This window comes from Ips typographus, linkage group LG5 (assembly GCF_016097725.1).
Source record: "Ips typographus isolate SLU linkage group LG5, UJ_Ityp_2.0, whole genome shotgun sequence".
Lineage (NCBI taxonomy): Eukaryota > Metazoa > Arthropoda > Insecta > Coleoptera > Curculionidae > Ips > Ips typographus.
The window spans coordinates 4,034,912-4,052,779 of record NC_138426.1 but is presented as its reverse complement, the minus strand read 5'-3'; the positions used below and the strand labels follow the sequence as shown (position 1 = coordinate 4,052,779).

At 34.7% G+C, this 17,868-nt stretch overlaps 1 protein-coding gene and 1 long non-coding RNA gene across 2 annotated transcripts in view; one reads left to right on the top strand and one right to left on the bottom strand.

The window, feature by feature from the left end:
- Positions 1 to 17,868, top strand: part of LOC145729588 (diuretic hormone receptor-like) — a 213,308-nt gene that overhangs the window by 66,789 nt on the left and 128,651 nt on the right. The window lies entirely within an intron of this gene.
- Positions 11,781 to 12,786, bottom strand: LOC145729553 (uncharacterized). Its single transcript, XR_014178404.1, has 2 exons — positions 12,196 to 12,786; positions 11,781 to 12,082 (listed from the first exon to the last, which is right to left on the bottom strand). It is a non-coding gene; the product is annotated as an uncharacterized LOC145729553 (long non-coding RNA).

The following is a 17,868-nucleotide window of genomic DNA, read 5'->3' as shown; positions in this document are numbered from 1 at the left end:
AATAACTTCCTGGTATATTTGCAATATTTATTAATTGAATTAACTTGCTGGAAATCTAATTGAAAAACACGGTTGCAATTTTGCAGGTGGGTTTCAAACCTGAATTCAGCATTGCAATTAAACTTTCCAGGGATTTGTCTAATTTAGTTAGTTTTCCCAATTGATGTGGCTGCTTTTGTTTCGTCGCTTTTTTGTTCTAAACTCAATTCTTTCAGTTTTTTTTTTGTTGTAAACTTTGCAAAAACAAATCAAAAGCAATAAAAAATGTGGAGAAAGCTTACTAACAAGTATTTGCTTATACAGTGCGTTTTTTTTAACGCGCAACATAGGATTTCACGTGTTAAATTTTTAAGCCCATGTTAGACCATGTTATTTTGGAACTACAAGTATAAAACTTGACGGGTGGCTGTTTCGTATCCTGAAGCTTAAGTAAGTTTACCAATTCGGCCTAAAAAGTGTTAAAAAGCTTGCAAAAAATCATCTTTTTTCGAAAAGGTTTTATCGTTTCATACTCCCTGTATGCATTGTTGTTCTTTGTTGTTTTTGATACTGGCACGGCAGGTAGCAGGTAAAATTTGGCGTAGAAAGTAAAACAGGGTGATCATTAACTTTATATCAAGAAAGTTAAGAACAAAAGAAGTATTTTTATAAGTGAATTGTTCAAAGTGACCTCCGTTTGAAGCCAAACAGTATTCCAAACAATCATAAAATGCCTTTTTGACGTTCAAAAGATGTCGGGTCGTAATGCAGTCAAAATATGTCACTTTACCTGCTACCTGCCCTGTCAGTATAAAAACAACAAGGAACAACAACGCATACAGGGAGTATGGAACGATAAAATCTTTTCGAAAAAAAATGATTTTTTTCTAGTTTTTAATCACTTTTTAGACCAAATTGGTAGACTTACTTAAGCTTCAGGGTACTAAAGACACACCCGTCAAGTTATAGACTTGCAGTTCCAAAATAAAATGGTCTAACATGGGCTTAAAAATTTAACACGTAAAATCCTATGTTGCGCGTTAAAAAAAACGCACTGTATATTATATCTTCTGTATTTTGTGATTGGTCAAGAAAAAGTACCCAGCTGAAAGCTGCTCTTTCTTGACCAATCACTGTGCTGGTATTTACGCAATTACTGCACATGTGGATTTACTATAAAGAAGCACCTAATAAAGTTACTAGAAATCTTTAATATTCCTAGATTTATACCTAAAATGCAATGGTGCCAGAAAGTAATAAAATTAACGCTTAAAAGTTTTTGATTAACATAAAGCACTTATCCACTATTTGACGTATAGTGAATAAAACCAAAATCCACTCTGATCTCATTATATTCTAGAAAAGCTAAGTTGTGTGTCATAAAAGAAACATTATCCTCTTCCGCAAAGCGATTCCCCTAAGATTGAACATTTTGTGGCTGAAAACCAGCAGATGTAAATTTCCATTTAACGGTCGGTTGTATAAAAGAAATCTAAATCCAAAGTCCAGTACAGGATGAGTCGATAAAGTTTATTATATAATTTGTCTTGTCAAATTAAGTAATTGACGTACAAAAATAGAACAATTACAGATTTTCATAAAAATGATTTAAATCCATATATTTTTTTATAAAAACCCAAAAATGTTTTATTTTGTACGTACGTAAAATTAGGTATACTTACTACAGTATTTAGGTATTATTTTGACAAGTGTCACGTGACTTTCTAAGTAAATGGTGTTTCCTGATATGTGACACATCATAACTGAGAAAAAGCTGCAAGAATTCATAGTTGAAAACAGCTTTTTTGCAGTATTCGATAAAATACATGGTTTTTGACTCCATGACCATAATTTTAACCATTGTCACGTGACTGTTTATGTAAATGGTGTACGAGTTTTAGGTGACAGTTGTCACAGACGTCAAAACTGTCCAACTTTAACCAATCGAGGCATGCAACTGTAAAAATCACAGCGTAGAAAAATAGTTAACTTCCAGTATTCGAAACCAGACGTTGTAGGTTCCTGACAATTAGTTTGACAGGTGTCACACGACTATCTCAAAAAAAAATGTTCCAGTATCACGTGACAACTGTCATAAACATCAAAACTGACACATTTTGCCCAGTTTGGACATGAAGCTCTAAAAATCACCAAATGGAACAGTTTTTCTTAAGTATTTGAGACAAGTCTTGATTTTTAACTTCGTCCATTATTTTGACAGTTGTCACGTGACTGTTTAATTAAATAGTGTACCAGTATCACGTGAAAATTATCATAAACATCAAAACTGACACATTTTGCCGAGTTTCGGTATGGAGCTCTAAAAATTACAGAATTGAACAGTTGTCTTAAAGTATTCGAGACATGTCGTGGTTTTCAGCTTCTCGGCCATTATTTTGACAGTTTTCACGTGATGGTCTAATTAAATAGTGTACCGGTATCACCTGACAACTGTCATGAACATTAAAATTGACAAACTTTGCCCAGTTTGGACATGATGCTCTAAAAATCACAGAATGGAACAGTTTTTCTTAAGTATTTGAGACAAGTCTTGATTTTTAGCTTCTCGGCCATTATTTTGACAGCTGTCACGTGACTGTCTAATTAAATAGTGTACCAGCATCACGTGACAATTGTCATAAACATCAAAACTGACACATTTTGCCCAGTTTGGGTATGAAGCTCTAAAAATCACAAAATGGAACAGTTTTTCTTAAGTATTTGAGACAAGTCGTGATTTTTAGCTTCTCGGCCATTATTTTGACAGTTGTCACGTGACTGTCTAATTAAATAGTGTACCAGTATCACGTGACAATTGTCATAAACATCAAAACTGACACATTTTGCCCAGTTTGGACATGAAGCTCTAAAAATCACAGAATGGAACAGTTTTTCTTAACTATTTGAGACAAGTGGTGATTTTTGGCTTCACGTCCATTATATTGACGGTTTTCACTTGACTGTCTAATTAAATAGTGTACCAGTATCACCTGACAACTGTCATAAACATTAAAACTGACAAGCTTTGTCCAGTTTGGACAAGAAGCTCTAAAAATCACAGAATGGAACAGTTTTCCTTAAGTATTCGAGACATGTTGTGGTTTTCAGCTTCTCGGCCATTATTTTGACAGTTGTCACGTCACTGTCTAATTAAATAGTGTACCAGTATCACCATCAAAACTGACACATTTTGCCCAGTTTGGGTATGGAGCTCTAAAAATTACAGTATTGAACAGTTATCTTGAGGTATGCGAGATAAGTCGTGGTTTTTAGCTTCTCGGTCAATATTTTGGCAGTTGCCACGTGTCTGTCTAATTAAATAGTGTATCAGTGTCACGTGATTGCTGTCACAAACGTCAAAGTATTCTCAACCTCAAAAATATAATTCGGAAAATTTTGCTTGGAGCGTTAGACACAAAATATACTAACTTTTGTATTAAATATTTTTTTGTATTTCTTGCAACAAATTAGGTAATAAACGATTGAGCCATCAATTTAGCGGAATTTCGGAGTGAATGTGTCTGTGATCTTTGACCTGAAATTCCAATAGAGTATCGAAAAGTACCCACATATATAATATTCCAAATAGCTTTAAAATATCTTGCAAGGTGAATAAATAATACTTAAAAATTTTGTAGAAGGTCATTAAAAATGTATGAAATATTCTAAAAAAATTTAAAGTATTTTCAAAATTTTGACGTTCCTGGAGTATATGGAATATTTCAAAAACCTATGGAATATCTGAGATGCTTTAATAGTGTTTTAGAAGCTTGCAGAAGGTTTTTAGAATATTCCAAAAGGGTCTTAAAACTATCTTAAATACTTTCATAATCTTTATATAGGTTGTGAAATATTTCAAAAGCGTTAGGAATATCATAAAAGTATTTGTTCTTGGAATATTCCTAAAATAGAATATTAAATATTTTTATAACCTTTTTGAAGCTTTTGGAATATTCCGAAAGTCGTGGAAATGTCTGACAAGCTTTAATAGTATTCCAGAAGATTCCAGAAGGAATTTGGACATATAAGAAATATAGGACGGTATTAACCAATTTAATAAAGCCAAAAAAGGTCAAGCAGAAATCATATTATGGACTCTCTTGGTTTTCCAACTCGAACCTAAAAGGGACTTTCAGTTAATCAGCATTAACATTTCTTTGCACTTTTTCTCTGTAAGTACGTAGCTCGTAAAATTAAATTTGCAGAAACACAGTGCAGGGTAAACGATTACCGTAATTAACTCGGACCTATAGGAGTTCTCTATTAATTCTGGTCTAAATAGCGTTTGTCCAACTCTTAAAATAGCCCCAGGATCATAAAAAAATCCCGGGGACGGAAAAAGCTCTTATTCATTGTTGCAGGGCAAAGGAAACGTCTCGGCTCCATACCGAGTCTATTTATTACCATAAATCAACCCTTTCAAATAGAAGGAACACATTAGGTAAAGGGAATTAAACAGTAGGAAAAGGACCTGTAGATGTCGCTATAGGTTTGCAATTTTAATGACACATTTTTTAAGAAACAAATATCTTTCATGGTCTTACTTTGTTGTATATTTTGCAAGTAGTGTTTGCACTAGATTTAAAATTATTGGTATTATTTAGATTTAATCATTTTACATCTTTTTTTATTTAGACAATTCCACTCATGTACAAAAAATGCCATATATACGTCATCAAAACACGGTTTGCTAGCGGATAAAAAAATCGGATAAATTTTGCTGTTGATTTCATCGTTTCCACGGATTTTCACTACACTTCTATTGTTGCAATGTCTCACCTTGAGGTTTTTGCTGGCACTGTCAATTTTGATTTTTGTTCGTATTGTTTTGGTTATGGCTCGCTTCGGATAGAGTTCTACTGCAGAAAATCAAAAGAAGCAGAAAAATGTATTTCTGCCAGTACAAAGAAGTCTTATTATATTATTGATTATATTCATGGAATTGTCTTATCAAATACCATTCGAGCTCAGATTTTGAACAGGATAATTTTTCCGCTTGTCTTCTCATACTTTCTTTATGGTACAAAACTCGACCTGTTTGGCAAAATCACTCGAGCTGCGCTCTCGTGATTTAGTTACAACAGGTCTCGTGCTGTAACACCAAAAAGAAAGTGTTCTAAGACAAGCACAAAAATTATCCGGCTAAATCTGAGCTCTTGTGGTATTGCCCCCGAATATCTTAACTTAAATTTCCAAACCATTCTGCAATAAACCACAAATGATAGAGTGATGAAGGCTTAGAGTTTTCAAATTTCAGAATAAACAAATTACTGTTTTCCTCCAATCAAAAGTAAACTAATCAATTTTGTTATACGCTTTCGGTAAACAAAATCAACGGAATACCTGTAATGTATTCAATTAATCTAAATTTAGGCTTTTAGAAGTTTGATAAGGATGTTATTAACTCACCTAAATCTTCGTTTAAGCCACATTATATTACGACTTAATTTAGCTGCAATTAATACACCATAAAAATGCGTATACAGGGGCAATTCACCAACCTTCCTGATAGGCAAATTTACGCAATAAATTATTCACGCAAGCAATTAACGTCAGATACAAAATAATAAATGTTGTAGCTATTATGTTGTGTCCCGGGGAATCACCCTCGTGAAAAATGGTAGGGGATGTGTACGGTTTTGCGACTAATTATAGTAATAAACGTTTTAGATAATTTAACGAGGATATGGATGAAAGCCATTCATATTTACATAGCAAAAGTGACTATAAAGGAGAATTGTTCCAGAAGGAATTTTGCCTACAGTTGAGGCAGTTTTCCACAGTTGGAAAATCAGAACCGTACGAGTGATGAAAGGTAATTTATCATGTCGCGTAGAAAGCCTAAAGATGATAATTTATGTCACTACTTCATATGGAAGTGCTTTGTGTTGTATTAGTATTTCATCTCTGATTTGTAAATAATTTAATGGTTGTAATGATCAAAACAACAAACAAGAGAAAAGTATAATAATCAATGTCAAAGCTATTTGCTTTGATTCAAAATGACATTATCAGAGATAAAAACTGTTTGGTAGTACAATTGGTTTACAAGATTCTGCATAAAGGCACAAATTGCCATTTTTAGAAATTACTAAATTTTTTCTTAATGTCTTGAAGACTAGATTATTACAATCTGAAGAAATTCAACAAATAGACAGTTTTGTAATGTATGTTCAAGTCTAGAGTATTTTGAATGAAGAAGAAAGGAGAGATTTGACAAAAAAGGCCTTAAAATCAGATTTCAAGAAAATACTGATATAACACCTTCAAATCTAAAATTTGCTGAAGAAGATTTTAGAAGAATATGAATCTTAAAAATCTTCATAGGGCTTTGATTAGATGTCTTGATGATTGGGGTGTTTTCAAACTGTTTGAAGAAGATTTGTAACAACATCTCCAAGTATAAAAACTTCTAAACAAAGTTTAGTATACACTAAATGACATCATCAAAGATTTTTTAGTTTATAACCTAACCTAACCTAACCTAACCTAGAGCGTTCCAGGTATTTCTACTTTCTACAAAGATCTAGAAGGTTCGAGCAGGCTTTGGAACGTTCTGGCAAGTTTTAAAATGGTCTAAAAGGCACTGGAAGGTTCTAGAAGAATATAAAACTATTTTGGTAAGTTCTGGAAGGTTGTACAAAACCCTAGAAAGCTTCTGGAAAGTTTTGAAAGTTTCTGGATAGCTTTACAAAAATCTAAAAGATTCGAAAAACCTTTGAAACGTTCTAGATTGTGTTAAAATGTTCTAATAAATACTAGAAAAGTCTTGAAGGTTTGAGAATGCTTTGGAACGTTGTGAGACTTTCTAGAAAGCTCTAAAAGACACTGACAAGTTCTAGGAAAGTACTTACAAAAGAGCTTTGGTGAACTCTATAAGGTCGTACAAAACTCTAGAAAGCTTTAGCATGTTTTGGAAACTTCTAGAAGGTTTTAGAATGTTCTAGTCAATGCTAAAATGCTCTAGAATGTTTGAGAATGCTTTGAAACGTTCTGACAAGGTTTAAAAAGCTCTAAAGACCACTGACGGTTTCTAGGAAAATAAAAAACTTGGTGTTTTGGTGAACTCTAGAAGGTCCTACAAAGCTATAAAAAACTTTAGAAGGTTTTAGAATGTTCTTGTTAATACTAGAAAGATTTAGAAAGTTAGGGTATGTTTTGGAACGTTCTGGCAGGTTTTTGAAAGCTCTAAAAAAACACTGAAAACTTCTCAGAAAATAGTTCTAGAAGATCTGACAATACTGTAGAAGGCTTTAGCATGTTCTGAAATGTTTTCGAAACCTCTCCAGATAGTTTTATCAATATTTTATTAATGATAAAATTGTCTAGAAGGTTTGACAATGCTTTGGAACGCTCTGACAGGTTTTAGAAAGCTCTAAAGGACACTGAAAGGATCTAGGAGAATATATAACTGCTTTGGTGAGTTGTAGAAGGTCCTACAAAGCTCCAGAAAACTTTAGCATGTTTTGGATTCTTCTAGATAGTTTTACAAAGATCTGTAATTATTACCAAAAAACTTTGAAGCGTTCTAGAAGGTTTTAGAATGTTGTAGTGAATGCTAAAATTGTCTGGAAGGTTTGACAATGCTTTGGAACGTTCTAACAGGTTTTAGAAAAATCTAAAAGACACTAAAAAGTTCTAGGAGTATATATTGTCATAAGTTAACAGTTTTGGTGAGTTTTAGAAGGTCTTACAAAGCTCTAGAAAGCTTGAGCATGTTTTGGAAAGTTTGAGAAAGCTTCGAAACTTTCTGACAGGTTTTAGAATGTCCTAAAAGGTTTTGGGATATTTCAAGAGGCTCTAGATCATTCGATCGATCATTCTGACAGGTTTTAGAACGTATTAGTGAGTACTAGAAGATTGGACAAAGCTCTAGAACGCTAACATTATGGAAATCTCCTGAGAATTATTGGATATTGTTTGTGTAAGAAGATTTTACAAAGTTATGAAAACACTAAAATAATAATGATTTTTTTTGCAAGATTTGGATAGATTTACGTTTTTGTAATTTGAAAATATTACAAAATTTGTCAAAATATATATCTTGATCAAATTTGAAAAGTTTTCAAGGGCTTTTAGAGGTAAAATTTTGAACACAAACTTGAGAAACTTTTAGAGGCTCTAATTAGTGTTATTTGAACTTCAAAGCAAAATACATTTTTAGCTCTGTTTGGAATATTCTATAAACCTCAATTAATTTGTCTACTGCAGTATTTTTGTAAATATTCTTAAATTTCCACAGTAACAAAAATATTAACTGCTCGTATTTTATTATTAAACCGACTAATTCAACTAACCACATTGTTTAATTCTGGTTAAAAAATGCAATATTCTCTTTTTATGAAAGATTAATATATTTTTCTTTTTGCTAGAACCTTGATTAGCTCTAAGGCAATTTCCCTAACTAATGGCGAGGAATTCCGAGCGTTGTCAATGTAATGATTCATTAGCTCAACGTTTTAAATTGAGAAAGATTTTTCCCCACCGCAAAGAGAATTAATGAAGCGAATTTTGCTTTTCTATGTCCGATTAAGATTTTGTCTTGTTTATATAATTTCCTGGACGCTAAAATCCGCTCTATTTTGAGGCTAGTGAACTCAAACTAAAATGATGTACAGAAAACTTTTTAAATATTAATATTTTCTTTATCGTAGATTTGCGGTGCCCCCTAAGAAATGATTGATCACTTCCAGACTGAATACAGATTTCTGTTCCAAGAAATTGGGGTTTGGTTATGCGAAACTCATGAATACAGTTATATTTTCAACCTCAAAATAGTTACATCTCAGAAGGCTCTAAAACTCTGTACAGTAAAATTAGTTTGAATCTCAAAAGCTTGCATTATCAGAGCTTTTACAGCTGTCTAAATTGAATTTACCAAATTTTCAAGTTTAAATTACATTTTAAAAGTCACGTGACCGTTTTTAGCAGGTTTTAACTGGATTTTACAGTGTTGCAGGTCAGAATTGCATGATCAACGTTCCTTGACGTGTATTTTACAATTTCAGCTTTAAGAACTGTCTAAATTGAATTTACCAAATTTTCAAGTTTAAATTACATTTTAAAAGTCACGTGACCGTTTTTGGCAGGTTTTAACTGGATTTTACAGTGTTGCAAGGTCAGAATTGCATGATCAACGTTCCTTGACGTGTATTTTGCAATTTCAGCTTTAAGAACTGTCTAAATTGAATTTACCAAATTTTCAAGTTTAAATTACATTTTAAAAGTCACGTGACCGTTTTTGGCAGGTTTTAACTGGATTTTACAGTGTTGCAAGGTCAGAATTGCATGATCAACGTTCCTTGACGTGTATTTTGCAATTTCAGCTTTAACAACTGTCTAAATTGAATTTACCAAATTTTCAAGTTTAAATTACATTTTAAAAGTCACGTGACCGTTTTTGGCAGGTTTTAACTGGATTTTACAGTGTTGCAAGGTCAGAATTGCATGATCAACGTTCCTTGACGTGTATTTTACAATTTCAGCTTTAACAACTGTCTAAATTAAATTTACCAAAATTTCAAGTTTAGATTACATTTTAAAAGTCACATGACCGTTTTTGGCAGGTTTTAACTGGATTTTACAGGGTTGCAAGGTCAGAATTGCATGATCAACGTTCCTTGACGTGTATTTTGCAATTTCAGCTTTAACAACTGTCTAAATTAAATTTACCAAATTTTCAAGTTTAAATTATATTTTAAAAGTCACGTGACCGTTTTTGGCAGGTGTCAACTGGCTTTTACAGTGTTGCAAGCTCAGAATTGCATAATCAACGTCCTGTGACATGTATATTACAATTTCTGCTTCTATAAGCATATACTGGGTTAGCAACCCAAACCGTTTATTAACAGTTTATCAGGATCAAATATTTATCGAAATTTGAAATTTTGGAAGTAAGTAAGTAAATATTTTTATCTCTGTCATTTCCGGTTTAACCGGAAGTAGGTTTCAACTTGCTTATTTTAAATGGAACACTCTCTATATTATTGTATTTTTGAATAGTCCTATCAATTTCAAATATGTTTGATCATAACCTATAGCTATTTGCAACGGTTTTCAAAATTATGACGTTTCAAAAATGACATTTTTAATTTTTGGAGTGTCATACCTCCTAATCTGAATAAGATAGAGCGAAACGGCTTGCATGTGTTTGTCTTAACTTTTTGAGATTTATTGCGTGGTCATATTAGAAAATTTGACTTTTTTTTTCAAATTTTGGCACCTGTCAAAATATCTCAACAAGTTAAGATAAGAACATTCAAGCCGTTTTGCTCTATCTTATTCTGATTAGAAGTTATAACACTTGAAAACCTAAAAGTGTCATTTTTCAAACGTCAATATTTCCAAAAACGTTGTAGATAGATATAGGTTATAGTTCATGAAAAATATTTGAAATCGACAGGACTAATCAAAAATACAATAATATACAGGGTGTTCCAATTAAAATTAGCAAGTTGACATCAACTTCCGATTAAACCGGAAGTAGCAGAAAGATGAAAATATTTTTAAACCAAAATTTCAAATTACTATTAATCTTGAATCCTAATAAATTTTAATGAACGGTTTTGGTGGTTAACCCTGTATGCATGTAACAACAATTTAATATACCAAATTTTCAACGTGTAACCTACAATTTAAAAGTCATGTGACAACAAAGTTTTACAGTGTTGCAAGCTCAGAATTGCATTATCAACGTCACGTCGAAGTTGTGTATTACATTAGCTGGCTGAAAAGCAAATTGAAAATCACGTTTTCAGATTTGCACGTGTGTTTCCGCTGTAGCTTATTTCCAACGTCCCAATTAAACTTTCCTGGGATTTGTCTAATTGAATTTTGTGTTGGTTCAATTTAGTTCATTATGTCGGTTTTCTGTTCACCGTTCAGTTGTCACTATAGCAACATAAAATTAAAACATTTAACTGACATTGTTAATACTATAAAATGCTTTTTTCTAATTTTGGCATATAAAGTGACACTTTTCGAAACTGATTAGAGTGACAAAACGTTTTACTTTATGTAACTAGTTACATAAAGTATCACTTTATGTAACTAGTTATGAAAAGTTCATTTCATCACTCCCTGTTTGTATGCATTTCCGTAGAAACATATGGGCGACATCCATCATAACATGTCGTTGTCACAGTTTATACAAGGTGCTATTAAAGTGAATATTTGTGTTAAATCACCTTAAAAGATGGTTTTCACAGCTTTTTGGTCAAAATTAGAAAAAATTATGTATGCAACACGTTTCGAAAATGTCTTATTGTGTAACTCATTCAAATTGTAGGACCTCGCTGCGCTCGCCCTACAAACATTCATTCGTTACACAAAATCGAACTTTTCGTAACTGATTACATAAATAGCTATTAAATTAAGCTGGTGTGAAACAAATCGACTACGCTTTATCAAACTTAATTAATGCCGCAATAACCAGTTTCGTTTTTGCAGTGTTTTTGTTTTTTTGTTGACAATCCGTAATTAGCGTCAGTCAGTTCGTGAACGATATCAAAATGTTTATTTTGAGACAATTTACTGTCTGATTTAACCTTTCGTTTCCCCCAATATATGATTCTTCACCAGGGACACTACTGCAACTTTGAGGCCCGTTGCTCTGGAGCGTTCTGGCGGGGTGTTCTCGATTCTGCCGATCCGCTGAATCCTGTTCAGGAGCTGCTTTGTGGAGTATTTATTCAAGCCTTTCTCTTGACTGCGATTAAGTCGAGGAGTCGCAAGCCATGGATAACGGCTTAAGAGTTTCTGCTCGGAACATGCGAGGTCTCCACTATATTAAAAAATTCTAATCAACCAATATACATTTTATTCCTTATTTTAATAATTATAGAAAAATTTATAGAAGTGCAGCCAAGAAAATCTATTATACTGCTAGAATACGGAGGTCCGAAGGTGCACAGAGAGAAATCTGGAGGATAACTGGCCAGCTTCAGGGACGTTCTGAATGCTCACTCAACTTGTGACGACCTTAATGACTACTACTGTGGTATTTCATCCGTTATCCCTGCACTGTCGGATCGGGAATTGACGTACAGGGATTATTGGGAATGTATCAGAATCATTTTATCTTTATCCTATTGACATGGAAGAACTGAAAGAAATCATTGTCTCACTACAAGGGGGAAAATCAAAATTAGCGGGACACGCTGGTCTGGCTGCCCAGATATATGGCGTCTTCTCCGATATAGCCATCGAGGTTCTTACGGAATCTAGTAATTTGTCTTTCTCTTCAGGTCGGTTTCCCGCCTGCCTTAAACTGGCCTTTGTTGGACGAGTGTATGGATATATGCAGGGGGGAGAGAGAGAGGCTCCGTCAAATTTTAGGCTAATTTCATTATTGCCTACCTTATCAAAGTCAAAGTCAAAGTCAAAATACGCTTTATTGTAATAAGAACAGAATTCTTGTGTACAAAGCAAAGTAAAAAGAAGTTAAATGTAACAATAAAACTAAAAATAAGTACAACCATAAAAATTAGTTAGAATTGCAGACGACCAAAGACACTAAAGACTATCACTGTAATACTCTTCCAGGCTGTAATAAGACCTTGTTAATAGAACACTCTTAACCCCCCTTCGAAATTGTGGGTATGGCATTAGCCTATATTTTCTGTCCAAATGGATGTAGATTTTGAGGGTCTCATACACGATCGATCCCCTGACAAGAGTCGACCGGGGCATAGGCAGGCGCAAACGCTGTTTCTCGCTCAACCTCGTATTATGTGAACAATCAGAAATTCCATCACAAGCTGTTTTGTGAATCTGACACACCGTCTCGAGGACCAACAAAGACGTCAATGTCAGTATTCCATGCTTAACAAACAGTGGTCTACAATGCTCCCTAGCTCTCACACGGCACATGAACCGGAGCGCTCTCTTCTGTATGACAAAAATTGAGTTAAACAGCTGTCGAGAACAAAATCTCCAAAACGCTATACTATAGCGCAGATGCGACTCAAAAAGTGAGAAATACACCATCCTAGCGGTCTCAGTTCCCAGCTCGCCCGAGACCACCCTAACGGTATAACAACCCGACACCAACCTAGATCTCAACTGAGAAATATAGTTCCCGAACTTAAGCTGATCGTCAATGGTAAGACACAGAAACTTCGTGACCGACTTGTTTTCTATATGCTGATCGCCAATATATAACTCTTCAAAATCACAACCAAAGGTGAGTATATTTTTTTTGGTGATGTTGAAGCTAAGGGAATTTGCATCACACCATCCCTTAACCTTTGGAAGATCCAAGGCTATCATCTCCCTGAGGCCCCCACCCGTTCTCGCATGCCAAAGGAGAGTCGTATCGTCGGCAAAAGTGTGAATGCACCCCGAACACTCAGCGTCGCGAGGTCATTTATATAAATCAAGAAAGGTATAGGGCCCAACACGGAACCCTGAGGAACGCCGCGATGACACACCAAGGGCGCAGACTCACCGCCACCAGTCCTCACCACCTGGATCCTATCCGAAAGATACTCCTCAAACCACCGAGCAGCCGTCCCCCGCACCCCATAACGGTGAAGTTTCCGCAGCAGCACCCCCCGATCCACGCAGTCAAAAGCCTTTGAAAAATCGCAATATACTGCAGCAGCCACATCCCCAGCATTAAGGCTAGTGTAGAGTGTCTCCAGAAGTGAAAAAACTGCATCGCTCGTACTCCTGGATTCCCGAAAACCAAACTGGGAGGAGTCTAAAATGTTAAAAGCGGACAAAAAACCAAAACCAGCCGCGATTTTACCAGCTTCTCAACCACCTTCGACAGAGTGATAAGCAACGATATAGGACGGAAATTCGATGGGTCCACCGAGTCCCCACCCTTATAGGTTAAGGAAATTCGCCTGTCTCAAAAGAAACGTTAATTGCATCCGCAAGCGAAAACAAAGCTGGCTCCGCGAGGCTCTCAAACACCCTAATGGACACCCCATCGTACCCGGAGGAATTAGGATTCGCGATGCGCGAAATCACGTCCTTCAGCTCAGCCACATCAGTAGGGCAAAAGTAGAAACTGCAAGGAATGCTCACCTTACTAAGATAATCCAATGGATCCCCGTCAGTAACTATGTTAGAGGTTGTTCTTTCCGCCACAGAACAGTAAAAATAATCAAAAATAATAGAGCGACTAGTGAAGAACCGCATGCTTATCTTTGTACAAAAGCTTATTATTCTGAGCAGTCCTTTTTTGGTTTTTGGAATCCTTGTTCCTTTCTCTCAATGAGGGCGAGTCTGCGTCGGCCGTGTTTTGTGACCTCTTCAGGGCCTTTGATTGCGTCGATGGTGAGGCTCTGCTCTACAAATTGGAGGGTTATGGCTTCAGAGGGGTGGTTCGTGCTTGGTTTACATCCTATCTTAGCAGTCGAACCTAGAGAGTGTTCTGCGGGGATAGAGTTCCTGGCATGTTGCCTATTACTCTGGGAGTGCCACAAGGTTCTGTGCTGGGGCCTATTTTGTTTCTCATATTTATAAATAATCTATGCTCTATGGATATTAGGGGCAAATTAACGCTTTTTGCCGACGATGCCACCATTCTTTGGAGTGGCACGGATTCGACTGCTCTTAAGCGTGTTATTGAGGATGATCTGAATTTGGTGAGCAAATGGTGTTCCGCAAATGGCCTTCGACTTAACCTTGCTAAGACGGGCGTAATGAACTTTAAGTGTTCTTTTGAGGTACAACTGTCTGTACAGATGATCTCATCTTTGACAGAGAACAGATTTCTCGGCATCTGCATTGACGAAAATATGAAATTTGTTAGCCACATCAACAGAAAGCTTTCGTTGAGCTGCTATGCTCTTAGAGTGATAGCCAAAGAGCTTGATAGTGAGATCATAAGCAGAAGTGCATATTTTGGGCTAGTGGAGTCGCATCTCCGGTATGGCATCGGTTTTTGGAGTAGCTGTTCTGGGCGCCTTCTCAAATCAGTGTTTGTGCTGCAGAAAAGAGCCGTTCGATATGTCTCGGAGGCTGGCCCTAGAGAATCTTGTAGGAACCTCTTTACAAGATTAAAGTTTCTTACTCTAACTGGTATTTTTATACTAGAGACTGCCTGCCTGATACACAAAAAGTTTTGCGAGGATATGTGCCGCACCCCGCTGAGGGCGACCAGAGCGACGAGTACTCTGTCTCACTACCAATACCTAGAACTACTCAGGTTAAATCTTCAATAATCTATGGCGGTAAGGCGGTTTTCAATAAGCTAAATATTTATTTAAGAGTAAGGTGAAGAGTCTACTTTTATCCCGTCCGTACTACAGTTTAGACGAGTTTTTTCGAGATATCTTTTAACAATGTATGTGAAATTGTATGATTGTAATATTGTGTAGTGTTTAATTTGGCCTTGTCAGTAGGAACTTGATTCTTTGGACAATAAAGCATAATTTGATTTGATTTGATTTGATATGCCTAAATCGGTTTTAGTATGATTTGTATGATAAGAATGTCTTTTTTAAGCTTTCTTTACCAAAATTATGATTAGCATAATAATAAGTTTACATTTGCAGCATTTGCGTAAATCGCAGCACTGTTCGTAGTTTGTGATTGATCAAGAAAAAGCAGTCAGCTGAAAACTGCTTTTTTGACCAAGCACAAACTGTCCATTGTAGACTTAGCATTAAGGTTTGGATACTTAAAACTGAAACATTCTATGTAAAGGGTGGTCCAAATTGATTGTAGGGTACTTAAACGGTAGAAAGTACATTTGAGGAGTTACAGCAAATGTGTAAATTAGAAAGTTGCAGGAAATTTCACATTTTTTAAGATTGTTTTCAAGTAATTTTGCCCTAAAGGATCATTTAAGGGAGTTACAGGCCAAAAACTAAGATACTGAAAACGTTTGTTTTTATGGAGGGCCAGTTTTCAAATTTCTACTCTCAAAGTACCTTTAATTGGTTTATGACATGTTTAAGTTTTTCAAAAGCAAATCTAGATTAATAGTATTACTATTTTAAGTATTTTAGCAGGCTACAGGATATTTAAATTAAAAGTAATTCAGTGTCTTTGCTTTAAAAAATTTACTATTTTAAATCTAAACCCAGATCCATTAGCCCGTTAAGCCCTCAAAGTAGACGATTAGTAATCACAGTCAATAAATTTAATTACCATCTATATAACGAGGTTGTAGGGCTGAAATGCTGGGGGCTGCATCACTTTAATAGAGTCTTAGACGAAGTAACCAATTTGTTTCAGATTAGCTGCATATTGCTCTCAATTAATGATTATGGCAACTGTTAAGAAAGAATAATAATAAATACAAAATAATTGTTATAAAAACATAATTAGCACAACAGACATTTTACTAGTACTCTTATTTTTAAGAGCATCACCTGAAAATGCTCTCAGGACCTGCAATTTAAAACTGCAAGCCACTTAATCAAGCTTTTAACGTTGAAACTTTTTCTGGACTTTTCCAGACTTGTAAAATATTTCTAATTAATCACAGTAATATGTTGGGAAACAATTGAAATTTTAAGTGTAATAACCACTAAATTTCCTTTAAATCAATCACAGCGATGAAGGCAGGGGATTTTTTAAAATATGAGTTCAATTCTAAATTCTAGTAATATACTCGTAATAAGACTTCATAATTTGGCAACTTAAATGTAAATTATACAGTCTGATTATCAAAGGGTTACAAGACAACACGAGCGGAAATTTTAATTTCGTCAAGGAATTGTAAACAACAGCTTAAAGGTTTGTCTGGGACAAAACTTTCGGGTTTTCAATTGGAAGGTGGAAACGAGAGCTTTTTATTAGCCTGGTTGGATACAAAAGGTTTAAAGTTTGTTTTGCAACCTGAAAACTGAACAATAATAGTTTAAGGACGCTCTCACAGAGCAGAGTTTGATACTTAGATTACAGCTTGCTGCTTTTTTTTTGACCAAACACAAACTTCACACTGTGCTGTAATTTATAATACTACACATGTGTACTTTTTTAGCATTTTTTCGTAGTGTTTCTTACACTGGTTTTCTTGGATTTGTCCCTACTCAAGAAACCTCTTTGCAAGCAAGCGTTTGCAAGCAAAGTATCGGGAAATGCCACTTAAAATTAATGCAAATTTCCTGTCCTTTAAAAATTGCGAGATTAATCCTCCTTAATTCCATCACAGAAGCCCCGTCATCGCAGTCTCATAAATCTTCCCTTAAACTTTGATTATAAATCTACCGTAATATAATATATAATATAATTATAAAATCACCGATACCGGGTGCAATCTGTAGGAAAAGCAATTTTTTGCCTGCTCGAACAGTTTGTGTGTAAAGGATTAACCTTTAAGTGAACCAGGAATAGTTTAGTTAATAAGCCATCAATCGGGTCTGGGAAAGTGCAGATCTATGTAGATTATAATTTATATAAGTCAATCATATTTCAGCATTTTTTTAAACCGAAAATTTTTAGTTCTTTTACCATCTTAAACGTCAGTAGTTTTTATTAAAATCATTTTATACCACAAATTCCAGAATAAATTAATTTTTTACTTAACTTTATACTATGCTAAAGCTTTATGGTGGATATAATTACGGATATTGGCTACTCATCCAAGAAAAAAAATTGTGTAAATCTATTCTTCGAATTTAGTAGGAGTAGTTACTGTTTAAATCCCTAAATTTGGTTGCTTAGATTAAACCGAACAGCAGTTTTGAATCGAAATGCGATTCTTTTACACATGGAAATAGGTAGAAAATGTCTTTAAATTGAACGAAAATGTATAGTAAAATTACTAAATGAAAGTCTCTGTTTGCCAAGATGATTAAAAATGTAATCTTAATTGAGAAATCAAATAAACAGTTATGGTTTTTTAATTTAAATGTTTTTTTTTTTTTTTAAATAAAGAGGGCGGAAACGTAACTTTTACACACTAGTGTAACTACGAACTAAATA